The sequence below is a fragment of the Mauremys mutica genome, chromosome 7 (genome assembly GCF_020497125.1).
Source record: "Mauremys mutica isolate MM-2020 ecotype Southern chromosome 7, ASM2049712v1, whole genome shotgun sequence".
Taxonomy (NCBI): Eukaryota; Metazoa; Chordata; order Testudines; family Geoemydidae; genus Mauremys; species Mauremys mutica.
Window position 1 is genome coordinate 120,268,371 of NC_059078.1, and position 12,660 is coordinate 120,281,030.

General features: G+C 45.5%; 1 protein-coding gene across 3 annotated transcripts in view; it reads right to left on the reverse strand.

Annotated features, from left to right (window-relative positions):
* The window catches only part of SHOC2 (SHOC2 leucine rich repeat scaffold protein), a 107,786-nt gene extending 99,968 nt beyond the window's left edge, over positions 1 to 7,818 (reverse strand). The window contains exons 1-3 of one of the 3 annotated variants that reach the window (XM_045024641.1): positions 7,749 to 7,818; positions 5,537 to 5,718; positions 4,739 to 4,815 (exon numbers count right to left, since the gene is read on the reverse strand). The gene's annotated coding sequence lies outside the window, so the exon portion shown is untranslated. Of the gene's footprint in view, positions 1 to 4,738; positions 4,816 to 5,536; positions 5,809 to 7,748 lie in introns of those variants that run through there. The other 2 variants (XM_045024639.1, XM_045024640.1) reach the window with 2 other exon arrangements.
* Positions 7,819 to 12,660: the final 4,842 nt, after the last annotated feature.

Sequence of the window (12,660 nt, forward strand, 5' to 3'; positions counted from 1 at the left end):
TGCCTGGGTTCAGTCATATGAGTGTGTAGATACTTCAACAAAAACTAAGAATCCCTTTAGTAATGTTAATCATAAGTCGTGCACACCCAACATTCCCAGTGAAATCTACAGGAGTCTGGGGTACGCAAGGAATGCAGGAGAAGGTTCCAAGTAAACAACAGTTCTGCAACCTCATATATAAAATAGTTTTGGAAATAGTTGGTGAAAAGAATCACTTATGCTTAAAAAAAAAATTTGTTTTATCTCCAAATGCCTATAACAACATGTGGGCAGAAAGGGTGGGAGACTGGAACATGGTTAAATGAAAATTGTACCTCATCACAAACAGGCTTCATCACTTAATGACGTACTTCAGAACCCCCTTAAAAAACACTGCCAGCCATGAACAAGATCTATGTTTAAATAAAGACTATTTTAAAACACCAACAGGCTAGGCAGTAAGAGAGTGAACCGAGATGTGCTGCAATATTTAGGCAGCCATTATAATGTAAATGTGTAGGGTATTAAAAAGTCTATATAAGGTGCACAGCTTCTGTGGTCTATATATAATGCTAAAAGAATGAACAATCAGAATCCATACATAATGATAAGCCTCCGAGTATTGGGGTACACAGGTCCATTGAATCAGACCATGTCTGTGTAATCATAATTCCACAGGCATACTGTCGTCTTATGGATCACATCATATACCCTGCCCACACTCTGGATGTGTGCCACTTTAAGAGGCAGACATAGGCACACAAAGGACTGGTGTGAGAAAGGTAAGAGTAAACTACATCCAATTTGCTCTGAACATCACATTTCCCATGATGAACATTTAGGCTCCCGTATAGCTTGTGTCACAAATAATATCCCTTTTAGCACGATGATTGCCACTTGCAGCCAAGTGTCAAGTTTTAAATATAAACTCTTTTCAAAATATATTTACATGATTTTCATATGATGAAGTGTACTCTTCAGCACAAGAATGTTCACAACTAAAGGGGTACGTATTTCATGCAACTTAAAATTCAATATATACTTAGAAAACAAAGATGCACTTTAACATCACCAGCACACAGACTACAAGCTATTCTTTGGCACATATGGGAAGGGAACTCAGAAGGAAAAGTTAAAACTATTCAAGCTTTTCCTATTTCTTACTTTTCAAAGGACTGTGATATGTCTGAATAATTAACAGTAAACCAATAAAATGCTAAAAGAACTAAGGATACAGACATGCCAAAATCATTAAAAGAGCTCTTTGAGCATCCACAGTGGGACCAATTTACACTACTTCAGGGTATTCTAGCATGTTTTAGCTCTGAGCAGCATGTATCACTTTACGAGATCATGTACTGTAATATTTTCCTTACAATATACCACAGATTCTTCTTACTCTGTACTGATCTTTACAGGGCTGAAATTAACTATGTGATGTGAAGTCTGAGGCTTTTAAAAAGAAGAATTACAAACACAGCACAATCTATTTATTTATTTTTAAAGAGAGGCACATATATTACCTAGAGGTTAACGACGGTACAACTCCTTTGTAATCAGAGCCATCTCTTTATAAAGAAATACTATGCTGAACAGAGTTTGATTCCAGAATATGCCGCTATTTAAAGAGAGGTTTAGTACTATGTTATCTAAATAACATCGGACCTCAGTAGTGCAGGCACAGTGAGCATAAAAATTAAAATGTTAGTACCTCAAATATTACTTTATCATCACATGATACAAGTTGTATCTCAGTACATTTTGTAACATACCAAACTGTATTTCAGACACACAGAAAATATGCAGTATTGTCACACAGGGCAATTGTAATGTAAACAAGGATTATTTTAGTCTTTACAAGCTTGATGGGGAGGCTGTTAAATCTTCCATATCATCAGTTCCTTTCCTCCCCCACCAAAAAAAAAATCTCCATAAAGAGATGCAGTCAGCTCCTCCAAGATAAAGCACAACGCAATGTGTAATCAAAATTAAATATATGGATATAAAAAAGAGAAAGGGAAAAATACAAGGATTCGTTCAATCCTAAAAGCATCCGTAACCAACCACCCCAGGAAACAAGTACACATAATAAACTTCAGATAATTTCAGAAAACCTGCTGATCCATCATCAGGACTTGTTAACAGGACTCCCCAACAGTGGGTTAAATTAACATTTGGGCTAGTGCAACATATCAACATTTACCTAACACTCCCCACCAAGGATGTAGCCAGAAGCCTCACACTGCTGCCACACTACCAAGGTAACCTGTACCAGACACAGCAAGCATCAAGCTCCTCTGAAAGACACTGAAAAAGCCAACACCTAACTGAGGATGGGAAAAGAGAAACAGTCATCAGAATCTGATGGGAGATGGAGATAATTGAGGGAACCATCCCAGCTGTAGCTAGGTAGACAGAAGAGGAAAAAGACAATCCCCAGCACAAACAAAGACGAGTCCTTGCGGCACCTTAGAGACTAACAAATTTATTTGGGCATAAGCTTTCGTAGGCTAGAACCCACTTCATCAGATGCATAAAGTGGAAAATACAGGAGCAGGTATAAATACATGAAAGGATGGGAGTTGCCTTACCAAGTGTGAGGGCAGTCTAACGAGACAATTCACTTAACAGCAGGATACCAAGGGAGGACCAAGCGCAATTAGCATGAAGGGCAATTCTTCATCACTCCTCAGAAGTTTGAAAAAGCCACTAGCAAGGGAGAATTCTCTGTATTTAATTATCATTCAAATTTAAATGATAAAGGCTGATATTTTAGCCACATCTGAAATGTTCAAATACTCTCTCAGTGAGAATTTTATTCCCTTATTGTAAAATGCAATCTTTCCAAAAGATACTGTTCTTGGGGTAGATGTGCTCAGGGTCCATCAGTCTTTAGATATCTATTAGACAAGGCTGATACCAATGTAAAATTTGAACCCTGTCTGTCTAGTTTTACATTCTTAATCCAGTTAAGATACGGACATGTACATACCTAAAGGTCTTTACTAAACAGCCCTAGACATGGTATACATATATTTTACACACACACACAAAAGTGAACAGTTCCTTCATGATGACAATACTGAAATAAGGAACATCACACATTCTTTCAGCAGAAACGCTCATTTCATAGAAAGCCATAATCATGTAACAACAAATGCAAGGATTTCCTAATGGGAGCACACACAATGAAAATGTTAAAAGAAAACCACATGCAGAAAGCTACGAAAAATATTCATTGGTCAGATGGAAGCCTTTCAATAATCTAGTGTTCTTAAAGTAGAGTACTTCCATTAGTGTGATTTAATTGTCAAGATAACAAAGGAATGCCCCTCCCCATATCCCTTGCCTTACAGATGTGTCATGCTGGGAAGACAGAACTATACCAGGATCAGCAGCTAGTCACAACCAGTACTATTTACCATCCCTACCTCTGCTGTTATGTGATGTAGGGGATTCTACTTTACGTTTCTATAAAAAGCAGAATAGGGAATATTATGTTGCTCTGATTTTGACAAAACATGGAAAAAGCATTCCCTTTTCAAATGAGGAATTCAAGATATATCAATGATGGTTTTTGTTCAAAATCATCTTGCTTTATCATCAGATTATACGTAGGTGATTGTTGCCTGATCATTTCACTTGTTACATCTACAGAAATCCAGCCCCTCAGCAAAAGTGTATATATATATATATATATATATATATATATATATATAATGTTTAACATGAACTGAAAGGATCCAGCTGCAACCTCCTAAATCTTTCATTTTACTTGCTCAGAGCTCAAGATTAACCAAACAGGAAATCAAAATATTAAAGCTCAAATCTTTTTAACAAGAATTGATAATATTAGGGGTTTTTTTTAAATTGGAATGTATCTACAATACAGTATTAAACTTTCAAGATGCAGAAATCCTTTTAAGAAATCAGCCTGGGGTTATATTGAGATCATTATACAAGCTATGCTTAAAATATGGCTGTACATGTTGTATTACTTAATATGACCACCACCTTCTTCAGGCCCTTAATTTTATAAATAGATGCATCCAATAATACCTAAAGATAGATAGATAGATCTATAGTTCCATGAAAAGTGTGTGATTTTTTTTCCTATTAGAAACAATTATATATATTTGTTTTTTCCTATTAGAAACAATTATATATATAATGACACCAAAGTAATTTGTCAAAAAAATCATTGGCTAATTTTTGTTTCAGCAATTTTTGGTTCCAAAAGGCTGAGACTGTGTCACTACTGCAGCAGTTACAATACATGCAATTAAAACTCAATCATTAATATTCTTCTGTGGAACGGTCTTTGTGCACATGTATGCATAATTACATAAAATGCATGCATTCACAGTCCATATCAATTTCAAATACATTAACTAAAAATTACAATTAGCATAATCTTTTGCTACTTTTTAATTTAATATATGACTTTTTTTTAAATTTCCATATCTATTTTTATAAATCCCTGTGCAGTCTGAACGCAAAATTTCTCCATTAAACTTCAGTCATGCTGAACTGCTACGTAGTTCACATACAAACACAACTGTAGTCAAGTATATGCAACAATCCAATACAATTACGATTACAATAACTCTCTAGTGACTTAAAGATATATTTGTGTAATTTACATAGACAATGAACACGCTTTTTACAACCTCATGTGTATTAGAAGCTGTCACTAAATGTTCTTCAAAACACATCTACAGTTCAGATACAAAAAATTATTTGATTGCAGAATACATACTTTTAAAGAGAGGCTTTTTGTATGGCTCCAACAGAGTTGCCACAAAATAAATGCAGTGAAACAGGAAAATGTCACACCTATATGAAAAGATGGGGGAGAGGTATAGCTAGTACAGCCACATAGTAGATGGAATGATTACCCTGAATGTCAGGTAATCACTGCTCTGTATGTTAGTTGCTACTAAACACATACATAAAGCATCTTTAATTTCTCTTCAGCCTGCTCACAATATTTTGGTTGGAGGGAAAATAGGGTTGTAAAAACTGTGCTTCCTTATTTTTTTTAATATCACCATTTCACTATATGAAGAAGACAATGTATCATAAAGTAGTATCCCAAGCTGCAGGGAGGCAGGACACCACTGATTAAGTGCTAACTATACACTAAAGAAATACACACATGGGCACACAATATGCAGCAATTTGAGTTCATCCCACCTGCTCATAAACCTGGAGGCTATACAACTTATCCAAACCATAGCTGGCAAACAAATGCCAGGCAAAGGTTTATTAACACTGTTCCCTGCAAAGCAGGGGGCAACACACAATATATTTTTAAATAATGACTGCTATGTTTTGTCTCCTGCAAGTGTTTGAACCTGCCCATAAGCAGTCTCTGGAAAGGGTTTCCCCTAATAAGTATAAAGCTGACAACACCCCTCACTTTGTTTATAGCGGGGGTGGGGAGGGAGCACATAGAAGATATATTTTTGAAGCATGACACCATGGCATTTTATTTCAAAACCAATAGCCACCATATCCACGCCCCTCCCCCCTTCTCCCAATAAGCCTGTTTTACCTGCTCATAAAGGGGTCTTAGTGCCTTTGTGTTTGGGGCTTCCTGCTTCTGCTCTCTACCATCTCGGCTGTTGTTCCTGCTTCTTCTGTCTTGCTGCCTTTTAGGCCCAGCCCCTGCCTGCTGTCAGCAACGGCAGCCTCAGCCCAGCCTGGAGCCGAGACTCCTCCACCTACAGGCTCTCCCTGGCAGCAGCAAGTGATATGAGAGTGTCTGTAGCTAGTGCTACAGAACATAACCCTTTCACCGCCACAACAGCCTCTCCAGTCCCTTCTCTCTCCACCCTGCCCTCTGCCTTAAGCCACTGCCACTGGATTCCCCTCCACACGCAGCCCTCTGCCCCCCCCCGCACAGCCCCACTACCTCACCCCTACCCCACCCCTATTTCCCCCAGCCCGACTCCCTCCACCTCCCACTCCCCATGTTCGAACCCCTCCATTCCCCAATCCCCTCCATTCACCAGCCTCTTAACCCCCCAACTCCCTCCACCCCCCAGCACCCTATTTATGAACCCCTTCACCCCAGCCCCTTATTCCCTAACCCCACTCTATTCCCTCCACTCCCCTATTCCCTAACCCCAACCCCCACTACTCCCGATCCCCTCCACCCCCAGCCCCCTATCCCCAAACCCCAACTCCCTCTTCCCTAACCCCCATCCAACTGCCTCCATCCCCCAACCCCTATTCCCAAACCCCTCCACCCTCAGCCCCCTATTCCCTACCCTAACCCCCAACTCCCTCAACCCCCATCCTGTAGCCCCCAACCCCTCCAGCCCCATCCCCCATTCCCAAACCCTCCAGCCCCCATCCCCCTACATCCCAGCCCCCACCCAACTGCTTCCACTCCTGCCCCCTATTCCCTAACCTCCACTCCTTCCCCCTATTCCCTAATCCCACCACTAAGTGCCTCCACCCGCCAATTCCCTAACCCCAACTGCCTCCACCCCCAATTCCCTAACCCCAACTGCCTCCACCCCCCAGCCCCCTATTCCCTAACCCCCATCCCCAACTGCCTCCACCCCCAGCCCCCTATTCCCTAACCCCCATCCCCAACTGCCTCCACCCCCCAGCCCCCTATTCCCTAACCCCCATCCCCAACTGCCTCCACCCCCCAGCCCCCTATTCCCTAACCCCCATCCCCAACTGCCTCCACCCCCCAGCCCCCTATTCCCTAACCCCCAGCCCCAACTGCCTCCACCCCCCAGCCCCCTATTCCCTAACCCCCATCCCCAACTGCCTCCACCCCCCAGCCCCCTATTCCCTAACCCCCATCCCCAACTGCCTCCACCCCCCAGCCCCCTAGTCCCTAACCCCCATCCCCAACTGCCTCCACCCCCCAGCCCCCTATTCCCTAACCCCCATCCCCAACTGCCTCCACCACCCAGCCCCCTATTCCCTAACCCCCCTCCCCAACTGCCTCCACCCCCCAGCCCCCTATTCCCTAACCCCCATCCCCAACTGCCTCCACCCCCCAGCCCCCTATTCCCTAACCCCCATCCCCAACTGCCTCCACCCCCCAGCCCCCTATTCCCTAACCCCCATCCCCAACTGCCTCCACCCCCCAGCCCCCTATTCCCTAACCCCCATCCCCAACTGCCTCCACCCCCAGCCCCCTATTCCCTAACCCCCATCCCCAACTGCCTCCACCCCCCAGCCCCCTATTCCCTAACCCCCATCCCCAACTGCCTCCACCCCCAGCCCCCTATTCCCTAACCCCATCCCCAACTGCCTCCACCCCCAGCCCCCTATTCCCTAACCCCCATCCCCAACTGCCTCCACCCCCAGCCCCCTATTCCCTAACCCCCATCCCCAACTGCCTCCACCCCCCAGCCCCCTATTCCCTCACCCCCATCCCCAACTGCCTCCACCCCCAGCCCCCATTCCCTTACCCCCATCCCCAACTGCCTCCACCCCCCAGCCCCCTATTTCCTAACCCCCAGCCCCAACTCTACCTCCCAGCCCCCTATTCCCGAACCCCCACCGCCAAACTGCCTCCAAACCTAGCCCCCTAGTCCCCACCCCCCGCTGCAGCTCCCCCCACCCCCGAGCTCATCCCCACACCCCGAGCTCCCCTCTCACCCCCAAGCTTGCTTCGCCGTGCCAACCGCCCAGCCCCCCGCCTCTCCACACCACCCTCCCTCGGTGACCCCTGCCTCCCGTCCTGCCCCCACCCGGGACTGCCCAGCGCCTCGGCTCACCTCCCCAGCCCCACTCACCGTGAGGGATCCGCCATCCTCCTCAGCCACTCTCAGGCCCGGCCCCGCCGCCCCCCCTGCCGGCCGCCGTCACCGCGCAGCGACCCGTCACGGGACTCCCCACCCACAGGCCTCCGCCACAACATAGAGAGCGGCAGGTAGAGCGCCGCGTGGCGCCGCCATCTTGGATTAGGGCGGAAGTGCCCTTGTTGCCATGGGCACGGTGGGGCAATGACAGTGGGTGTTGGGGTTTGTTTGTTTTTTTAAAGGGGGGTTAAAATAAAGGGAACTGGTAAATGCTACAAGTCGGCGAGTCAAAAATAATGAAAAAAAGACAAAAATAGCCATGTTCCCACTCCCCCACCATGAGGGGTCTCACCATGGACATTCATATGCCCTAGCCTGGCCTAACGAGGGGCCTCACGATGTAACACCCCGTGCCCTTCTCAACACCATCAGAAGCCCCACAGGCCAACGCCCACCACCCTCTGCCATGAGCAGCCCCTTCTTTTACTAGTGTTCTGACAGTACTTGGTCTATCGCCTTAGCGAGCTCGGGACAATCTAGTCCAGCCTCCCTGCCCCTGCTCTGGGAATTAGCAGGAGTCTCTAATACACGGATTCAGAGCTTTCTCCCCCTCCCTAAGCATGCAGGGGGCAGGTGTTAATCCCACAAAACCATCCCTCCGTGCAAGTACTCCCTCGTTAAATAGACGTTAATGAATGCCAACCGTTGCCACTCTATCCCACGGCTCACAGTGTTGGCTGTTTGTCTGGAAGCCCCAGCTGCTGGAATCAGGAGACTAAGTGCGAATCTCAGCTTTCATTTTAAAAAAATAGCTAGTGGTTGCATAGAAAAGCTGGAAAATGTGACTCATGCCCCCTCAAGGCTCAGAAACTGGAAAGAACCCCAAATTTGTTATTTTTAATAATATAAGAACAGCCATACTGGGTCAGACCAATAGTCCATCTAGCCCAGTATCCTGTCTTCCACCAGTGATCCGTGCAAGCTGCCTCAGATGGAATGAACAGAACAGGGCAATTATCGAGTGATCCATCCCATTGTCCAGTCCGAGCTTCTAGCAGTCAGAGGTTTAGGGACACCCAGAGCATGGCGTTGCATCCCTAAGTCATAGTGGCTAATAATCATTGATGGACCTATCCTCCATGAACTTATCTAATTCTTTTTTTGAACCCAGTTATACTTTTGACCTTCCCAACATCCTCTGCAGCAGTGGATTAATGCACAGGTCCATGGAGCCCCCAGCTCTGGCTGCGGGCCCCAGACTCCAGCCGTGAGGCTTCAGGCTCAGAACCTGGGATCCCAACCGCAGGCTTTGGGATCCAGCCACATAGCGGCAAGCTCTGGCCCTGAGCTTAAACCTCCCTCCCCCTCCTTTCTTCCCCCCCCCAGCAAAAGAAATAGCAAAAAAGACAAGAACATGCAAAGCACCTTAATTGTGTTTCTATTCTGTTTAGGTACTGTAAAAAATAGAGACAACTGTATATTTTTATTACTGAGTCTGCAAAAAGAAAAACTCTACATGAATAAATTACAATGATTTGGACATGGATATGTGTATATTTATTTTTCCTAAAGTTAATTAAGTATTTTAGGGAAAAGTGTCAGAGCGGCCACCAGCAAGAGTCGCAGCCACTGGCGAGGGTCTCCCCCTGCATAATGGTCAGGTTTAAGAAAATTGGGGGAGATGCAAGAACCACTTGTTGACCTCTGAACGACTGATTCTTGTAATGCCAGTGTTGTTGAGATCAGCAGTGAACATCTTTATGTTATGGTATGGATAATATTTAGCCATATTCATTGTCTATGTGGAAACTTTGAGCAGTTAATTTAGGTATAATGAACTGGGATATGATTTGCTTCATTATTAATGCAGTGTAAACAGTGAATGGAGTCTTTGTATTAATGTGTTCTGATATAGTCATGTTTTTAATAGAGGCTCAAATGTTCTTTGTGTCCAGGGCCCCGATAAATTTTAATCTGTTTCTGATCCGTGGACAACGAGTTCCACGGGTAAAATATCTCATGATTTTTAAGCCAATCTCATCATTTCTTTGGGGCCTGACTCTTGATTTTTGAACTAGCACAGTTTTGAACAGTTTGACTCAAATCCCTTCCTTCTTCAGTTGCTCAGACTTCAGTCTCTTAGTTACAATGTCACAATTTCTAGACCTGTTCAGAAAATTGCTGTCAAAATAATGTTAATGTTACCTCTCCAAGCAGTAACAGGTCTTTGTGAACCAGTTTCCTGTTTGGAGCAGAAATTGGTGACATTGCAGTAACCAAATACATCCTTCTATCTGTTTATTTACAAGATATACACAGGTCTGGTTTTTTGAAACAGGGGTGGTGACAAACCCCATTCAGGAACACAGGCACCACTGCTCTGCCCCAAAGAAGCAGCTTTCTTCCTCTGCCTCTCTCCACAGACCCACAAAAACTCATAGCCAAAACCGACTGCAGTTGAACACACAGGCTTTCTGCAACAACTGGTAGCTCAACACTTAGTTTAAAACCCATATGATTTCAACACATGGCCCTTGCTCTAGCCCCACCTCTAAGACTACAAAGTCTGAAAGCCATGCGCATAGGTGTCAACCTTCCTTTTGCTTAGCTGCTTTCCAACACAAAAAGAATGTAACTAAGGTTTCCCTGCATGATTAGGAGAATCCATAATTAGTCTCTAAATCCAATAATTGCATCAATAACTGCTGATGACACTCTATTACACTATTATGAAAAATGGGAACATTTCTCCCATTTTCTCCCCAGCTGTAATAATGTATCTACTACTCCAGTCCCCATACTGTCCTTCAGGGTATACATGACCTGAAATACTAATGTAATTAACAAAACAAAACCTTTAAGTCATTATACGCATCCTAATAATATTAAAAGACTCAAATCAAATTTTCCCCATTGCAGGTCATGGTTAACTACTGTTCTGACATTGCAGGGATAGAGTGGAAAATTTTAAAATATTTTGCTACAGAATAGGAACTGTCCCTAGCTGGCATTCATTATGACCTTACAGCAAGGTACTTTGCATTATGTTTACATCAGATCTTACAAGCTATACAGGGTCAGGCTACCACTGAAAGGAACATGTGGGTACTGCAGGAAGTGATTTTGGCTGTGCAGCAGGATGACTACCTTCCTTCTGAGTCAATAATGAATGTATATTCTGCAGCCTAGTGATGAGCACTCTCTGCTGCTGGAGCTATCTTCTTTCGTATGGCATGGAAAAGCAAGCTCCCAATACTCATTATTACACACCCCGTGACATTTTTGCCAAGAGCAGCTTTAGCCTCAGTAGGGCATGATGTTAAACTGCATCCTCCGCTGCCTTGTGGATACTTCCTAGTTGAAGAAAGGCTAAGGGATCTCATCCCAACAGAAAAGGCACTCACGCTGAAGCAAAAGGCAGTTAGCTGCTCTATCTAGGTTGCTCTCTGGCAGAAGCTACAACTTTTGTGTCACTGAACGTCCAGACTCACTCTGGTGGTTGGATTCTGGCTCAGTGGTCATGGGCAGCGGGTAGCATAGGTAGGGGAAGGCTGTGCCTCCTCAAACTGTCCCACGCTTTGCCCCGAGACCCCCTCCTGCTTGCCACTAGTTGGCCCCAGCCCAGGCAGCCTGCTCCTCTTCTGGGAAGCCTGCTAGGGCTGGGACTGGAGCTGGGGCTAGGGCGGCTGGGACTTGGGTGGCTGGGGGGGGGGATCGCGTGCCACCCGCCCAGTGCTCCAGGGCTGGGGGGGCATGCACCACCCACTCAGTGCTCTAGGGTTGGGGGGGCCACATGCCGCCCACTGGGTGCTCTGGGGCTGGAGGTGCTTGGGTGGCCTGGGGCTGGGCAGGGCTGGCGGCCATGGGGGGTGCTCTAGGCTTCCCTGGGGGAAGGGGGACAGGGCCTCAGGAGGAAGGGGTGGGCCAGGCCAGGAGCTAGCCTCCCCGATACTGTGGTTCACCCACCACCATGTCAGTGGTCTAAAGGGGGGGATGACAAGTCTTTGGCAGCCTCCAGTCCTCCATACCTTTGCCTAGGCATATGCACTGAAGGTCTTGGCAAGATGGTCACAGGAATCTGAGAGAGAGGCATGGGGGCTCTGGGGCAGCTTCCAAGAGTTCCATGAAGCCCTGTTTCTGGATGGCCTGCTTGCCTCATGTGAGAGTGACCCTAGAAAAGGTGGGTCAAACAAGTCCTGCCTCATTGTTTACATCCTGGCTCAACTGTTTTTATAAACAGAATTGCTTGCTGGAATATTCGGACTTTAACCCCAAATACGACTTTGACCTGAATTCGGATTGGAAGAAAATGGTAGTGTTGAGTAACAAACCCGCATCTTTCAGAATTGATAGTGCAGCTCTTTTGGAAACGCACTTCTCAGATACAGGCTTCATTAAGGAGAAGGACTACACCATTTACTGGCATGGGAAACCTGAGGGAGTAAGGAGAGAGTATGGTGTAGATTTTGCTATCAGAAAAGAATGTATGTCATCGTGTGACACTCCAATTGCAGTGTCCTTACATATCATGACACTTTGAGTTAGTTTACAGAAGGGATTCATCAACCGTGTCAGTGTTTATGCTCCAACTCTGCAGGCTAGTGATGAGGAGAAGGATAGTTTTTACCAACAGCTAGAAGGAAGGAAGGAACCCATCTTAGTACTTGGAGACTTCAATGCAAGAGTTGGGTCCAGTGTGGACATCTGGCCTGGGATTCTGGGTAGGCCTGGCATTGGATGTAGGAATGACAATGGTCAGAGAGTTCTCGAGCTCTGTGCCAGTCAAGGCTTATCAGTGACCACCTTCTTTGCTGGTAACATCAGAAGAACATCATCATGGAGACACTTGAGGTTCAAGCACTGGCACCAGCTGGACTTGGTACTGACAAAATGTACATATTTGAAA